The sequence below is a fragment of the Trichosurus vulpecula genome, chromosome 3 (genome assembly GCF_011100635.1).
Source record: "Trichosurus vulpecula isolate mTriVul1 chromosome 3, mTriVul1.pri, whole genome shotgun sequence".
Taxonomy (NCBI): Eukaryota; Metazoa; Chordata; class Mammalia; order Diprotodontia; family Phalangeridae; genus Trichosurus; species Trichosurus vulpecula.
This window is the reverse complement of record NC_050575.1, coordinates 189,740,763-189,759,507: the sequence shown is the minus strand read 5'-3', so window position 1 is coordinate 189,759,507 and position 18,745 is coordinate 189,740,763.

The window sequence follows — 18,745 nt, the reverse complement described above, 5'->3', positions numbered from 1 at the left end:
GAGTTTAGCTAAGGCTTAAAGGAAGCAAGGGGAGGTGGGAGGTAGACACGAGGCAGGAGAGAATTCAGGCACAAAACATTTCAGGCATCCACCCCTTGCTGAAAGACTTCCAGAGGTGAGGAATTTAATATGAACCATGAATCAAAGCATCAAGAACAATGGGTCAAATCTAGCAAGAGAACATTTAAAAAGAATAAATACAATGTGCTATATTTGGATCCCCATATTCAGTTGGACAAGGACAGAATAGGACAGATGTGGTTAAGCAACAATTTATTTGAAAATGATGGGTGGGTCTTGGTGGACTTCCTGTCCAATATGAATCAGCAGAATGATGAAGCCAAAGCCAGTGATCTCCCATCATTTTTCATCTTTCATGATTCCTTTGGAGCATTTGACACCATTGAGCCCCATATTCTCCTGGATACCCTTTCCTCTCTGGGTTTTGGTGCTAGTGCTCTCTTTTGTTTTACTTCCTACGTTTTTTTGCCATTCCTCAGTCTCCTTTGTCAGATTACTATCCATGTCCTTTCCCTTAACTGTCCAAAATTCTATCCCTTTCTTACATCCAAACCCATCATTCTTCCTAATATCCCTGCTTCTCTTGAGGGTACCATCCTTCCAGTTAACTTCTAAGTCATCTTTGATTTCTTACTTTCTGTCATCCTACATATCTAATCATTTGCCAAGACTTTGCAAATGATTCTGCTTCCAAAATATGTCTGGCTTCCATCCCCACCTCTCCATTTATTCCTCTATTAGATTAGTTCAAGCCTTTATCACCTGTTGCCCAGACTATTATAATAGTCTTTTAATTGGCCTTTCTGTTTCAAGTCTCTCCCCTCTCCAATATATTCTTCATACAACTGCCAAATCGATACTCCTAGAATGAAGGTCTGATCATGGCACTCCACTGCTCAAAAAGCTCCATTGGTTTTTGTATCAGTAAGGCAATAAACACAACATCAGTGATAATCACGAATGTGCCCATGTAGTTCTGTATTGCAAAGTATGAGACTCTCCACATAGAAGGTAGAAGAAATATAACATTCAGACACCAGAAAATCATATCCCATAACCAAATGTTCAGCTCCCACAACCAGTTAGCCCACTTTATCATAACAGCAAGGAACTTAAAACACAATATCACAACATGGAGCTTCGCCATCCCAAAACCAACCATAGCTGTGCTCAAGTATTTGAAGGTCTGCAAAGTGGAAGAGAGATTGGACTTGCTCTGATTAACCCCAGAAAACAAAACTAGGAGTAGAAGTTGTTCTCAGTCATTAGCTCACTGAGAAGGAAAAATTTCTTAAATAATAGTGCTTTCTGAAAGTGGAATAGGCTGCCTTGGAAGATAGTGAACTATCCATCAATGATTGTCTTCAAGCACAGACTGAATGACTATTTATTGAATATGCTATTTGGTTAAAGTTGAACCTGAGAACCATTGAGGTTCTTTACAATTCCCATGTTTAGTGAGTCTATAAAATTCAGAAGAATGGTATGATTCCATTCTGATATAAGGAAGATTAGTTGGGCAGTGGAGGGAAGAGGAGATCAAGCCGGGAAAGTGAGTCAGGATGCTATTAAAGTAGGTTATATGGGTCATAAAAAGGATCTGAAGTAGGTCTGGAGCAGCTAGCTCCCTGACTGGTCCCATCCATAGCTCTAGATTACTACATACATGAGAATATCTGATCTCAATTTAGATGACCCTTTAAAGAGAAAAGAAAATCATATGGCTCCTGATAACCTTGGGACCTGGGCAATCTAAGCATGATACTGCCCCAGCTGGTTCAGCTCCCATGGTGACCAGGTTATACAGAACTTGATGCATGATCCAGTTATTTGTGCTATTAGGTTTTGGATAGCAACAACAGATCTCAGAAAGCTGCAGAAAATAACTCTGAGATGTATGTGTCTTCTAAAATAGCCAAAGGCAAGAAACTGGAGTTAATGGACCAACAGTGTAGGAGGAGATTCAAGATCAGGAAAGGTACAGGTTGATTTGAGGTTGACCTGGCCACCAACCCAGACTTAGTTTATTCTAGTGATCTAACTTTAATGACAAAAAAACCACTGTGTTACTCTGTGTGTATTTATTTTTAGTAGTGCCTTCTTTATTCTATTTTATCAGTAAATGAGGCAATACTCCCTCTGTACTCTGCCCTCGTTAGATTTCATCTGGAGTATTGTGTGAGGTTCTGAGTGCCACATGGTTTATTTTATTTGCATATACTGAGTTGGAACATAAACCAATTGATCATTTGTAGGGGAGGTAAGGGGAGAGAAACCATTGCACATAGGCCTTTATACCACACACCCAAAAGGAAAAAAGACAAGAGAGTAAGCAAAGCGAGATTAAGAATGAGAGAGAAATGGGTGAAGGGAGGGGTAGGAGGGAAGGAAAGAATTTGGAACTCAAAATTTTTTTATTTTTATTTTTAGTTTGCAACACATGGTTCCACATAGTTTTGAGTTCCAGATTTTCTTCCCTCCCTCCCCACCTCCCTCCCCAAGATGGCATGGAATCCCATATAACTTCCACATATAACTTCGCATTGAATTAATTTACACATTAGTCAAGTTGTGGAGAAGAATTATGACCAATGGAATGAATCATGAGAAAGAAGAAACAAAACCAAAAAAAAAACACAACCCAAAAACAAATACAAAAGAGAGAAAAAAAGGGGGGAGAAGAAGGCGAGCATGAAGTGTGCCTCAATCTGCATTCATACTTCATAGTTCTTTCTCTGGATGTAGATAGCATTCTCCATCATGAGTCCTTTGGAGTTGTCTTTGTACATTGTGTTGCTGAGAAGAGCAAAGTCTGTCAGGGTTAGTCCTCACAGAATCCATATATCTGTGGTTATGTATAATGTTCTCCTGGCTCTGCTCCGCTCACTCAGCATTATGTTGTGTAGGTTTTTCCAGATTGTTATGAAGTCCATATCTTCCCCATTTCTTATAGCACAATAGTATTCCATTACCTTCATATACCACAGCTTGTTCAGCTGTTCCCCAATTGATGGCCATCCCTTTGATTTCCAATTCTTAGCTACCACAAAAAGAGCCGCTATAAATATTTTTGTACATATGGGTCCTTTTCCCACTTGTGTGATCTCTTTGGGATATAACCCTAGAAGTGATATTGCTGGGTCAAAGGGTATGAACATTTTTGTAGCCCTTTGGCCATAGTTCCAAATTGCTCTCCAAAATGGCTGGATCAGTTCACAACTCCACCAGCAATGTAACAATATTACAATTTTCCCACATCCTCTCCAGCATTTATCATTTTCCTGTTTTGTTATTTTATCCAATCTGACAGGAGAGATATGGTATCTAAGAGTTGTTTTGATTTGCATTTCTCTAATCAGTAGTGATTTCAAGCATTTTTTCATATGCCTATAGATATCTTTAATTTCTTCCTCTGAAAACTGTCTGTTCATATCCTTTGACCATTTCTCAATTGGGGAATGACTTGTATTCCTATATATTTGGTTCGGTTCCCTGTATATTTTGGAAATGAGGCCTTTATCAGTGACACTAGTTGTAAAGATTTTCTCCCAGTTTTCTGCTTCTCTCCTAATCTTTGTTGCATTGGCTTTTTTTGTACAAAAACATTTCAATTTAACATAATCAAAATTATCCATTTTGCATTTTGTAATGCTCTCTATCTCTTGTCGAATCATGAATTCTTTTCTTTTCCATAAATCTGATAGGTAAATTATTCCTTGCTCTCCCAAACTGCTTATAGTTTCAGCCTTTATTCCTAAATCATGAACCCATTTTGACTTTATTTTGGTATATGGTGTAAGATATTGGTCTATGCGCAGTTTCTGCCCTACCATTTTCCAATTTTCCCAACAGTTTTTGTGAAATAGTGAATTCTTAGCCCAGAAGCTGGATTCTTTGGGTTTATCAAAGAGTAGATTGCTATAGTTGTTGCCTTCTCCATCTTGTGTACCTATCCTATTCCACTGATCCACAACTCTGTTTTTTAGCCAGTATCAGGTAGTTTTGATGACTGCTGCTCTATAGTACAATTTAATATCTGGTATGGCTAGACCACCTTCTCTAGCATTTCTTTTCATTAATACCCTAGATATTCTAGACCTCTTGGAACTCAAAATTTTAAAAAACGAATGTCAATCAAAAAATTTACTTGTAATTGGGAAATATTTAAAGAAATAATATATTTTTAAAAAAAGAAGAGGAGAGAATAGTGAGCAGAAGAGGGGAAAATAAAAGGTTTTTTTCAGTTGCAAAATTGGTAAGAGCCAAGAATCCTTTAAATAAAGCTAGATTCAAAAGTATGAGAGAAATTTAGCAATTGATCAATAAACATTCATTAAATGCCTACTATTTTGCAGGCATTGTGCTAAATAAGCATTGGGGTTACAAAGAAAGGCAAAATACAGTTCCTATTCTCAAGAGCAGCTAGGTGATGAAATGGATAGAGTGCTGGGCCTGGAACCAGGAAGACATCTTCCTTAGTTCAAATATGGCCTCAGACACTAGCTGTGTGACCCTAGGTAAGTCACCTAACCCTGTTTGCCTCAGTTTTTTCATCTGTAAAATGAACTGGAGAAGAAAAAGGCATATCACTCCACTATCTTTGCCAAGAAAACACCAAAAGGGGGTCACGAAGAGTCAAACACAATGGAAACAACTGAAAAACAAAAATAATACATTATCTATCAACTCAATTTCATCACTAAATCCTGTAAAATCTTTGTAGTGATAATCATACATTCATGGTCTGTGCCATATCCAGCAAAATTAAGCTCTAATACCACCTAGCAAAACCTCATTAATTCAGATCTTACCAATTTTCAAAAAAAAAGAGTTCAGAATGTCCAAAACTGTAACCTCTATGTTGCAAACAAACTGAGTGATCATTATTGGTTTTTTAAGGGCCTATATCTCTTCTAACATTTTTGTCTAGCTTGACTTGTTGGTTTCCACAAGCCTCCTTTCCTTTGTTTTGAACAGTTACTGGATAGTTATAGCAGGAGAATGTCATAGATACAGGATATCAGGATCAATAAATGATATGGCAGGCTCTTATTAGATACACTACCTGAAGGAATGTAATCCAGGTGAAGATCAATAGAGGAAGAAAAAGAAGCAATATTGTGATGGAAGTATACTATAGACCACCTAACTAGAAGGAAAAAAAATGTATAATGAGTTTGAGAAACAGATTATAAATTTGTTAATGATATGGTATACCTTAAGGCCTTTGACTATCTTGACACATTTTTGACTTTGCTAAAAGCAGAGCAGTTGATAAATTAGTGAATTGTCTTAATGATTATTTTATTTTTCAAAGTGTGTAAGAAGGGACAAAGATAACTGCTATCCTTGACCTTATTCTGATAAAAAATAAGGAACTGTTTGATAAAGTACAAAAGATGAAAAGCTTAGAAGGAAATGTTATATGAGGGGGTTGTCTGACAAGAAACCCAGAATTTGAGAGGGTGGAATTCAGAGTTCAGCAAAAGGATAGGTAAGATGTCATAGCCTAAAATTCTAAAGAGAGAAGACAGCCCAAGAAGGATGCTCTCAAGAATTAAATTCTGATGACATGAAGACAAGTGATTCCATTGAGGATGGAAGCCCAGGATGAATGATGAAATAGTGATAGATCACATAGTGGTCCTCAGTGAATTCAAGTTACCAGGTTAAAACAAACAGCTATATGACAAAGGGCATTGTAAAGCACTGATAGAAATAATTTCTGAACTATTGTCAATGACCTTCAAATGGGTAAGACACTCTAAAAAACAAATATATACTCTCTCTCCATATGTATATATGTGCACTCACACATATATACACATACATACATATATGTATGTGTGTATATATATACATACATACTATATTTATATGCTATCACCTACTATATGCTCTATATCAGTTCTATACAAAATACACTCATAGGTATCACTGAGACTTGATTTGAGTAAGATTTGAGTAGTACAATATATAACAACTAACAGAAATATTTGAGGACAAAAGTCATGCCCCGACAGTTAAGTGATCCAAGGAAATGAATAGATATTTCTCAAAAGAAGAATTTCAAACTATTAACAAACTATGAAAAAATGGTCCAAAGCACTAATGAATCTTTACCTCTTTCTTTGATCACTTTTGGGTATAGACCTAATAGCTGTATAACTGGGTCAACATGCACACACTGTTCTGTAAGGTTTTGTGTGTGATTCCAAGTTGCTTTCCAGAATAGTTATATTCATTTGCAGACTCCTCAACAGGTCATTAATGTGGCTCTTTCCCCACAACTCCAATATTTATCATTTTTATTTTTTGTCATCTTTGCCCTTCTGAAGAGTATGAAGTGGAATCTGAGAATCACTTTAATTTGCATTTCTATAATTCATATCATTTTTTAAAATATGGTTATAAATAAGCCTGGGGTATTTTTTTTGAGAACTATCCCTTCATATCCTTAGACTGTACATCTATTGAGGGTATTTGTTTTGCTTGTCTATGCATATGGGTTACAAGACACTTGTTTTTCTTTTCTTTTTCCCAATGGGAAGGAGCGGGGAGGGATAGGAGGAAGAGAAAATAGATTTGTTTTAATTTTTTAAATAGAAAAGCAGGTATGATATAAATATGAAATATTAAATGCACTTTCAGGTTAAGTCACTACAATATTAGTTTTACTTTGTTACATGATACTTCTGACTTATGAGATTAATCTATAATTGTTTGTAATATAAAAACAAAACACATGAATATAACTTTAAAAAAGAATCATTTCACTGATACATAAACCAGAAAGAGCCAAAACAGAGAAAGAAAATTGTAGACTAATTTCCCAAATGAATATTGATGCAAAAATTTTAAGTAAAATACTAGCAAAGAGATTTTAGCAATATAACACAAGGATCATATACGAGGACCAGGTGCAATTTATACCAGGAATGCAGTGCCGTTCAATATTAGGAAAACTGTCAGCATAATGGACCATATCAATAACAAAATCAACAGAAATCATATGATTATCTCAATAGATGCAGAAAAAGTCTCTGACAAAATACAGCACCCATTTCTATTAAAAACACTAGAGAGCATGGGAATAAATGGAACTTGCCTTAAAATAATAAAACCATCAGCAAGCATTATCTGTAATGGGGATTAGCTAGTAGCCTTCCCAATAAAATCAGGGGTGAAGCAAGGGTGCCCATTTTCACCTCTATTATTTAATATTGTACTAGAAATGTTAGCGATAGCAATGAGAGAGGAATTAGAATAGGCAATGAGGAAATCAAACTATCACTCTTTACAGATGATATGATATTATAGTTAGAAAATCCTAGAAAATCAACTAAAAACTACTTGAAATTATTAACAACTTTAGCAAAGTTGCAAGACACAAAATAAACCCACATAAATCATCAGCATTTCTATATATTACCAACAAAGTCCAGAAGGAAGAGAAAGGGAAATTCAATTTAAAATAATTGCAGACAATATAAAATACTTAGGAGTCTGCCTGCCAAGACAATCCCAGGAACTATATGAACACAACAATAAAACACTTTTCACACAAATAAAGTCAGATCTAAGCAATTGGAAAATATCAATTGCTCATAGGTAAACCAAGCCAATATAATAAAAATGACAATTCTACCAAAATTAATCTATTTATTCAGCGCCATACCAACCAAACTATCAAAAATATTTTATAGATCTAGAAAAAATAATGCCAAAATTCACCTGGAATGAGAAAATCTCAAGGATATCAAGGGAATTAATGAAAAAAATGGAAAAGAATTTGGTTTAGCCATACCAGAGCTCAAACTGTATTATAAAGCAGTAATTATCAAAACTAGCTAAGAAATAGAGTGGTGAATCATTGGAATAAATTAGGTACAACCTACATTGTAGTAAATGACAATAGTAATCTAGTATATGATAAACCCAAAGATCCAAGCTTTGGGAACAAAAACTCATTATTTGACAAAAAAACTGCTGAGAAAACGGTACAATGGTATGACAGGAACTAGGTATAGACCAACATCTTACACCTGACACCAAGATGAGGTCAAACTAAGTACATAATTTAGACATAAAGGGTGATATAATAAGCAAATTAAGAGAGCAGAATAGTTTATCTGTCAGATTGATGGATAGGGAAAGAATTTAGGACCAGAGAAGATATAGAGAGCATTACAAAATGTAAAATAGATAATTTTGATTATATAAAATTAAAAAGCTTTTGCACAAACAAAACCAATGCAACAAAAATTATAAGAAAAGCAGAAAACTAGGGGGAAATCTTTGCAACAAGTATCTCTGATAAAGGCCTCATTTCTCAAACATATGGAGAACTGAGTCAAATTTATAAAACTACATCATTCCCCAATTGATAAATGATCAAAGGATATGAACAGGCAGTTTTCAGACAAAGAAATCAAAGCTATCTATAGTCACATCAAAAAATGCTCTAAATCACTATTGATTAGAGAAATGCAAATTAAAACAATTCTGAGGTACCACCTCACATCTATCAGATTGGCTAATATGACAAAAATGGAAAATGTAAGATGTTGGAGGGGATATGGGAAAACCGAGAAACTAATACACTGTTGGTGGAGTTCTGAATTGATCTAACCATTCTGGAGAACAATTTGGAACTATGCCCAAAGGGCTATAAAACTGTGCATACCCTTTGATCCAGCAATACCACTGCTAGGTCTATATCCTAAAGACATCCAAAAAAAATTGGAAAAGGACCTATTTGTATAAAATATAGCAGCTCTTTTTGTGGTGACTAAGAATTGGAAATTGAAGGAATGCCCATCAATTAAGGAATAGCTAAACAAGCTATGGTATCTGATTGTAAAGGAAAATTATTGTCCTATATGCAATGACAAGCAAGATGATTTCAGAAAAACCTGGAAAGACTTACATGAACTGATGCATAGTGAAGTGAACAGAACCAGGGGAACATTGTACACAGTAACAGCAATATTTTCCAATGAAGAATTGTGAATAACTTAGCTATTCTCAGCAATATAATGATCTAAGACAATCCTAATAATGAAGCATACTATCCACCTCCAGAGAAAGAACCGATTGTGAGTGTATACAGACTGAAGCATGCTATTTTCACTTTCTTTTTTTCATTTATTCAAGTCTTCTTGTACAAAATGACTAATATGGAAATATTTTACATGTATCTGATTGCTTACTGTTTCAGGGAGGAGGGGAGGAGAAGAAAGGATAGAATTTAGAGCTCAAAACTTTAAAAAAATACAAATGTCAAAAAATTGGGAAAAAAGAATTATTTCAGGAGTACTAAAATTCAGAATGAGTTGGGGCTAGCAAGGAAAGCTAAGAGCAATAGAAACCAAGGGGTAATTTTATTGGGGAAAAGAAAAGGATGAAGTAGAGATAGGACTACTCTTCAGGCAGAAAGGACAGAGATAGCTAATAACCAAGAGGAAGCAGAACCACTTAATTCTTACTTGGCTTCTGTGGTCTTTGGTAAAGAGAATGGCTTTTGGATTGGGAAGAATAAAGTAAATATGTCTAATAGAAAGTTGATCCCCAAGATAAGAAGGTGAGCACCTAACTGCCTTTGATGACTCTAACTTACCCAGCCCACATGAACTATATCCTCAAGGGCAAGAAGTTACTGGCAGATGGGATTACTGAACAATTATCATAGAGCTTTGAAAGATCATGGAGTATAGGCGACATGTCACAGGTTTGGAATAGGGCAAATGTTGCCCCATTATTTTTTTTAAAGGGAAGAATGGAGTTTGCAAACAATAGGCCAGAAAGCATTATTTTATATCCTGGCAAAATTCTAAAACAAACAATTAAAGTCATGATTGGTGAACACTGAGAAAAGAAAGCAGTGATAATAAAGAGCTGGCATGGCATTATCAAGAAGAAGTCATGCCAAAGTAACTATTTCTTTTTTTGTCAGAGTTAGTATACTGGTAGATGAGGAAATGTTGTAGATAGAGTTTACTTAGATTTTAACAAAACATCTGGCCAAATCCCTCATGTTATTCTTGAGGAAAAGGTGGAGAGATGTATGCTGTGAATTTGGAGCTGGTTGAATGATTATGGATCCCAAAAGTATTCACTAATGGTTAAATGCCAGCTTAGAAGGAGGTATCCATGGGAGTGCCCCCAGAAATCTGTGCTTGATCTTATCCCTGTTAACATTTTTATCAATGATCTGGATAAAGACACTGATGACATGCTTGTCAGATTTACAGGTGACAAAATGCTTAGAGGGATACTCGATAATAAAGTCATGATCTGAAAAGATCTGAAAAGAACACTGAGTCAAATCTAATTTTAGAAAGAACACAAATGTAATAGGAACAATGGCAAAGTTTTACACTTGGGTTAAAAAAATCAACTTTAAGAGTACAAGATGGAAGAGGCATGGCTAGAGAGTAGCTGATCTGAAAAAGATCTGCAAGTTCCATTGGAGTCAGTGGTGTGATGTGTCAGCCAAGAAAGATAATGATATCTTAGCCTGCATTGGGAGGCTCACAGAAGAACAAGGCTGTGATTATCCCTCTGTATTCTACACTGTATTTGCTCCCCTGATCATATTGCAGCTGAAGTCCTATGTTAAGATCTGGAGCAATATTAAAAGAAGGATATTAATAAGATGGAGCATGGCCAGTGGAGGGCAACCAAGAGGGTGAAAGGCCTAATGATCATGCCACAATTTTATTGTTATTTTGTTTAGTCATTTCAATGATGTCAGACTCACTGTGACCCCATTTGGGGTTTTCTTGGCAAAGATACTGGAATAGTTTGCCATTTCCTTCTCCAGCTCATTTTATAAATGGGAAAACTGAAGTAAACAAGGTTAAATGACTTGCCCGGGGTCACACAGCTAGTAAGTATCTGAGGCCACATTTGAACTCAAGTCTTCCTCATTCCAGGCCCGATGCTCTATCTGCTGCAATGCACCACAATACAATCAATTAAAGGAATGAAGGGTGGTTGGCCAGAAGAAAAGACCTGAAGAATAGGGAGAGCGGATGTACTAATGGTCTTCAAGAGGGATTAGACTTGTTCTTATCCCCAGATCTAGGAACAAGTGGAAGTTTCAGAGAAACAGATTTGATTTTTTTAAAAGTTCCTACTAATTAGAACTACTTGAAAATAGACTCAGCTACCTCAGGAGGAAGTAGATTTCCGCTCACTAGAAGTCTAAGCAAAAGGGAGATGACAATTTGTCAAGTATATGAAGGATTCTTGTTCAGGTACAGCTTAGAGTAGAGGGCTTCTGAGGTCCCTTCCAAATCTGAGCTTCTTTCATTCTAGTAGAATATAAATTCCTTAACGATTAGAGATTGTTTCATTTTTTTGACCCTAGTACCTCACATGGTGCTTTGGACACAGTAAGTGTTTTGTAAATGTCTATTGAATTGAATTATGTTGAATTCTGCACAACACATTTTAAGAAGGACTTTGGCAAAAAAAAAAAATAGATTGATGCCAAAGGATGGAAATCAGAATCATAAGAGAAAAGGAAATCTCTTTCAAATATGAAGGACCCAGTAAGGTTCAGGCTGAAGAAGAGAAGACTTGGGGTAGAGGGAGATGATAGAGTAGTCTTCAATTATTTGATGGACCGTCCTGTGGAAAAGGGAGTAGATTTGTTTTGTGACATCCCAGAAGGAATAAATAGGACCAATGGGTGGAAGTTGTAGAGTAGCAAATTTAAGCTTGATGTGGGGCGGGGAGGGGGGAGGGAAGAAGAAAGTAAACAAACAAACAAACAAACAAACAAACTTCCTAACAATGAGAGCTGTCTGAAAGTAAGTGAGCTGCCTCAGGACACACTTTCACTGATATCAAATAGAGCTTTGCTGATGATGACTACTTGCCAGGGATGTAATAGGAGGAATTCTTGCTTCGTGGAAGAATTACTTTAGACTAATTTTGAGATCATTCCCAACTTTGACATTCTGTGATATTTCTTCATCTTATTTAAAATTTACTGGTCGGGGCGGGGGGTGGCGGTGGAGAATTAGATGATAGTACAATATGAATATGGTTGTTCAATAAGCCACAAATCCACGGAAGTATTAGCAGATAAATGACAATCAGGAGGGAGGTCTCTAACGAAATGCCACATAGACTACTCTGTCTCCTCTCATGTAGAGTATTGAAGTGGTTTCCTAATGGGTCTCCCTACCTTGAGGCCCTGCTCACTCCATTCTATCTTCTGTACAACTGCTGAAGTGATTTTCCTTAAGCACAGATTTGATCAGGTCACTTCCCTACTCAATAAATTTCAGTGGTTTTCTGTTTATTGTCTCTATAATAAAATATAAAATATTTTGCTTGGCTTTTAAAGGCTTTAATAATCTGGCTCCAACCGACCTTTCCAGCCCCATTGCTCCCCTTTCCACACTCTAGCCAAACTGGTTTCTCTGTTTGTCACACATAGCATCCCACATCCCATTTATGTGCCTTTGCATTAACCATATCTGGAATGTGCTTCCTCTTCACCTCCACTCAAGAGAATCCTCTCCCCTTCAAGACATAGTTCTAATGGTGCCTTTTCCACAATGATCTGATACTACCAACTTTTGTGCCCTCTTACCCTATTTTATATATGTTTGTACTTATTCTGTATAAACTTATTACGTCTATGTTATGTCTCCACAGTTAAATGTAAACTCCTTGAAAGCAGGGATTGTTTCATTTTTTGGCCTTTCTATCTCCAATATTTAGCACAATGACCAACACATAGTAGGTGTCTAATGAATGCTTGTTGACCCAATTGCAACAAGTATGACAAGACATAGAAGTCATGTTATCAAATATGTAGATGGCATAAAGCAAAGAGGAATAATATAGTGATAAGCACTTTAAACATTTTTTCTTAAATCATAATGTAGAAAAAATTTCTAGTATGATAATCATTTATTTATGACTGATAGGCTAATTATAAGCCATTCTTATCTACACATTAAAGCAGATACCTGAAAGACACATATTCAGCAACACATTCCTGGCAAAATTCTAGTTATTACAACAATATTCTTCAATATAAGACTGAAAATTCTGAACTATGGAATATTTTTAAAGAAAGGCCCCCATTTAGGCTGACATTTTCCCCAATAACCCTCATTAGTGAGACTTCTCTGGATGTTATTTTCTGCCCTCCCATTTGAGGAGTCACCTCCATTCAGTATGGCCCAACCACTGGCCTAATTCCCCACACAGAGTTGGAAAGACCTCCTAGGTCATCTAGTCCAACCCATTTCTGAAGAGAGACCCTTTCTATAGCATCCTAACCACTGGCCATCTGACCTTTGCTTGCTTACCTAAAGCATCCCGTTCTACTGTCAGTCAGTTCTGATTGTTAGGAAGGTTTTCCTTAGATCCCATCTATATCTGCTTCTCTTCATTGCCTACTTCCTCTGTGGCCAGGTAGAACAGGTCAGTTCCTTTCATAAGACAGCCCTCTCATTATGTGAAGGTAGAAACCATATCTCTGACCCTCCTTATGCTCCAAGACTTCTTTGAACTAAACATCTCTACTTCCTTTAACCAGTTCTCTCACGCTGTGGTCTCCAGTCCCTCCCCCATCTGCTGCCCTTTTCTTGGTGCTCTCCAGCGTCTTCCTGCTCTTCCCAAAATAGAGTGCCCAGGATTAAACACAACACTCCAGAGTTGTCTTGAGCAGAGCAGAGTACAGTGGGATAACAGTGAGATATTTGTAGTTTGTTTTATTGTAACTACAATTAGCCACACTCAGTTAACCTATTGGGTAAAACTGAATGAAAGAGGCCCAGAAAGAGCTCTGTTTCATGCTGTCCATTTTCCTATTGTTTTCTTCCATGATAAATTGTCCATCATCCTAGAGGGAAAGATGGAAGAATAAAAAAAAGATCATTACCATAAGACCACAAATGAATTGTTGATATTGTAGTAAAACCAGAAGAAAGCATGCAGTTAGTATATTACCATAAAGCCATAGTTTATGAAGTTAAATCTGTCAGCAGGAGTCATTATGTGGCCGTTGTGGTAATCATTTTGAAGTATAGGTTGATGTTAGCATCTGTTTAGTTTGCATATCCTAACTATAATAACTCTAGCCCAACTATGACTTTATGAAAAAAACTATAACGGGATCATATTTTTATTTAGCTTTTCCATTTTTTCTTAGAATCTAATGCTGTAAAATGTTGAGGGGAGAAACAGAAGAGAAATAAATAAAAAAGGTTTGATAAAAGACCATTCTCTCTTTTACAAAAAAGTACTTGTTTTATCTTTAATTTATAGCCATGACCAAATGCAAGATACTTAGAAAAACTATTTTTAAAGCTTCCAAACAATCTAGTTAGTGCCACAGCTGGCAGATGATCTACATAGAACCAAGGTTGGATGGTGCAGTAATGTCTCCTCCTCCTTGACAGTAATGGACATAGTCCTACTCCTTCTGGCCAGCTGTGGTCAAGAACTACACATAGAGAACCTTAGGGTTGGGAAGAATCTCATGGGTCGTTTAGTCCAATACACACCTGAAGAGAAATCTCCTCTTCTACATCATCAATAAATGTCAAAAAATGTCAAAAATCCAGACATTTCTTGAAGAGCTCCAATGAATGGTAGCCATCTTCTCTTGAGGTAGACTATTCTCCTTTGGAACAATCTAATTGTTAGGATTATTCTCCTTATGCCAACCTAGATATGCTCCTCTTCAACCAGTGATCCCAGTTCTTTCATCTAGGGCCAACAAGAACAAATCTAATCCTTCTTCCATATGACAGCCCTTCAAATACTTGGAGAAAGTTATCATGCACCCCCACACACACTGTGTCTTCTCTTTTCTAAGTTGACTATCTGTAGTTCCTCACCCAAACTGTATATGATATGATCTTCAGTCCCTTTACCATAAATTCTCCAAATATCATCTGAACAGGGGAAATACCAGCTAAGAATTTAAAATTCTGAATACTACATCTCTCTTAATGCAGTCTGAGATCATCCTAGTATTTTAGGGTGTTAATATTGCACTGTTGCCTTATATTGCACTTTCAATGCACTAAAATCAGGGTGGTGCAGTGGATAGAACCCTGGGCCTAGAGTCAGGAAGACCTGAGTTCAAATCCAGCATCATATACCTACTAGCTGTGTGACTCTGGGCAAGTCCTTTAACTTTTGTTTGCCTCAGTTTCTTCAACTATGAATTGGGGATCCAAATAACACCCATCCCACAGGGGTTTTGTGCGGATTAGATGATTGGTTGCTGTCTTTTGTTCTTAAAAGGACCAAAATGAAATTACTATGTTGGGGTCATGGTATAGTACATCTGATTGTGGCTGATCAGACCAATACAAGTTCAGAAGGCTCTACCACAGGTTGGACACAAATAGTCCATAGGAACATCTGGAGTGGAGATGGCTCTAAATTTGCACATCTCACATTTCTTTTGAGCTACTGCAATTCTGCTTTGCTCATAGAGCACAGAGCCTTTTTTGATGTGGGCATGCCATGCTAGGTGGTCCTGAGCGAGTGTCTCCAATATCTTACAAATTCTTCAGAGAGACCTTGAGAATGTCTTTGTATAGCTTCTTCTGACCTCCATGTGAATGTTTGCCTTGTGTGAGCTCTCCATAAAATAATGTATAAGGCAAATGTACATTTGGCATTTGAACAACGTGGCCAGCCCATTGGAGTTGTGCTCTCTGCAGTAGCATTTGAATGCTTGGTGGTTCAGCTCAAGAAAGGACCTCAGTGTCTGGTATCTTATCCTGCCAGGTGATCTTCAGAATCTTCCTAAGACAATTCAAATGGAAGCGATTTGGTTTCCTAGCATGGCACTGGTAGACTGTCCAGGTTCCATAGGCACACAACAATGAGGTCAGCACAACAACTCTGTAGGCTGTCAGTTTGGTAGGCAGTCTAACACCTCTTCTCTCCCACACTTTCCTTCAGAGCTTCCCACACACTGAGCTAGCTCTGGAAATGTGTGTGTTAACCTCATCATGTATGTTTACATCCCTGGAAAGTATATTGCCAAGACAGGATCAAATGATAAAGCATTCATAGCACAGTGCCTGGCACAGAATAGGAGCTATATAAAAGCTTATTCCATTTTCTTCCCCCTAAAATCCCCAGGCCTTTCCACCTGAATTGCACTTATTCAGTTGATTCCTTGAACTCAATCTATTTGGCTTGGATTGAGCTTGTTATTTATTAATTATCCACCTAGCTTTAGTCCCATAGGTAGTCAATCAGTTAATAACAAATATTTTTAAGCTCTTACTTTGTTTCAGGTACGGTGTTAAGTGTTAGACATTTTCAAAGAACACAGAGGAAGGCTTCTTCCCCACCAATGACACCCATACAAGCCTGCTCTGGCCATATCTAGGCAAGTCCCACCAATGACCACCATATTATCGTTATCTTTCCTTCTTGGCTCCACTTTAGAAATGGACCTTTCAAAGGGAAGAGAGCCCCAAACTTGAAAGCAGAAGGCCTACATTCTAATCCTGATTTTAAGACTCAGAGTCATTAAGTGACTTGCCAGTTAATATAGCTACAGTTTATGTAGCTAGTAAGTAAGAATTTCATCTTGTGTGAAATATAAATGCTTTAGAGATCATGCAGTCTTAACTCCTATTTACAAAGGAAGAATGTGAGATTCAGAGTGCAAGTGACTTGGCCAAGATTATATACCTAGCAGGGGACAGAGACTCAAGGACTCAAAATCAAGTGTTTTGACTCCAAACCCAGGGCTCTTTCCATGACACCACCATCTTGGACCTTGTGGCTTTAATTACGTAGCGTATCATAAAAGATCAGGGGGTTCCCTCCAGACACAAAGAAATGATGAAATTCCATATTTCCTGACTTACTGTCCTATAACGAAGCACCATCATATGGGACAGGACTGGCTTGGCACAGGATCCAGACACTATCTTCATGTAAAAGACATTACAATGTGGTACAAGACCCAGGTTCAAATCCCACTTGTGCTGCTTCTTAGTTATATAACCTTGGACTAATTACTTATCCTTTCTACACTTTAATTTCTCCCTCTATGAAATGGAAAAATGATAGGATTAATGGATTAAGAGCCGGAAGTTTCCTTAGAGATCATCTAATCCAACCCCTTCATTGTTCAGATGAAGAAAGTGAGACCCAGGGAGATTAAATGCCTTTTCAAGGTCACACAGCTGATATAGGACAGAGCCAGCACTTTCAATATCATGCAATGCGCAGCTTTCTCAAAGGAACCAAATATAATGCAAAGATAGCATAACGAGAGTCTGGATTTGTTATGTCATTGATATGGGACACTCTCAGGTGAGAAAACAAGGAAGAAAGCAGCTGGAAGGAACAGTGGACAAATACTAAGCTTCCTGTCAGGAAGACCTGAGTTAGAATCCTGCCTTAGAAACTTACTAGCTGTGTGATCCTGTGCCTCAGTTTCTTTATCTGTAAAATGAGAGTGTTGGGCTCATTGGCTTCTAACATCTCTTCTTGCTCTGTCTCTGATCCTGTAAAACTTCCACAGTCAAAGTCAGCATCTTCTCTTCAATTTATACAAGTTATTTAGAACTCTAAAAGGTTAAACAATTTGCCCAGCACATAGCCAGTGTGTACCAGAGGTAAGACTTGTACCCAGCTATTCTTGTTTCCAAGGTCAACTTTCTGTCCACTGCACCATGCTATTTCTCATGTAGCAAACTTCTCATGTGCAAAACACTATATTTTTATGTTAAGATAGAGGCACAGGGACTTCAGGATGCCCCCGGTTATATGTAGGGAGAGGATCCACGAGGGGTCAGAACTGCTCTCATCATCTCCAAGTAGCCTTTCTTTACTAAACATTTCCCTAATTCATGGTGATCTTTCCCTTATTCCAAATTCTCTTGGCATGGACATAAATGTTCTTTAATTGCTTTTCTATTGTCCTAGAATCATTCTCAATTATTGTCAGTATCTGCATCTTACCTCCTTACTCTGAACATTATCCCCTTGAGGACAGGAACTGTGCTGAAATTTTTAAAAATTTTATTCTGAAGAGCACTAAGTAACACACATGACAATTGTTGGGTTGGGTTGGGTTGGGTTGATCTAAATGGAACAGCTTCAGGACTGTTTTCAAGGTTCAGATTCACCTTGACATGGTCCTGGTCCATGCTGATTCTTACCCACCCAACCACTTATCAATTGTTGATCCTAGATGAAACCCCCAAACTCCAAGAGCTCCTAAAACTCTGAATCCTGTAGCAGGATTGAATGAGCCTCTCTCTCCCCTTGACCTGGCAAGCTGTAAAACATAAAATCTGAGAATGATTTAAAACTTGCCACTGTGCTCTACCAAGTGCTATCCTTACTCAAAAAGTACCCACAGCTATAATTAGCATTTGGTTCTTCTACTCTTTTTTATTTATTTATACACAGAATATCAGAATGGTCCAAATTGGGGCAGCCTAAACAACATTTGCTCAAAGAGATTTTTGCAGAAAATGCATCTGGATAAACGTTTCTTTTTTCAAAGACCCCACCTGGAAATCTATAAATACCATAGTGTCTGGCATGTACTAGCTGTGGGGTTGACTCTCTGGGGTGAGTTATGAGACTGTAGATTATTCTTCCCTAACTAGGGGTGGGGGCAGGGGGATAATTAAAATCCAAGTGACAGAGGAACAAAACAGTGGAGGCAGCTGTTTTACAGCTGGCTTGAGCAAGGATG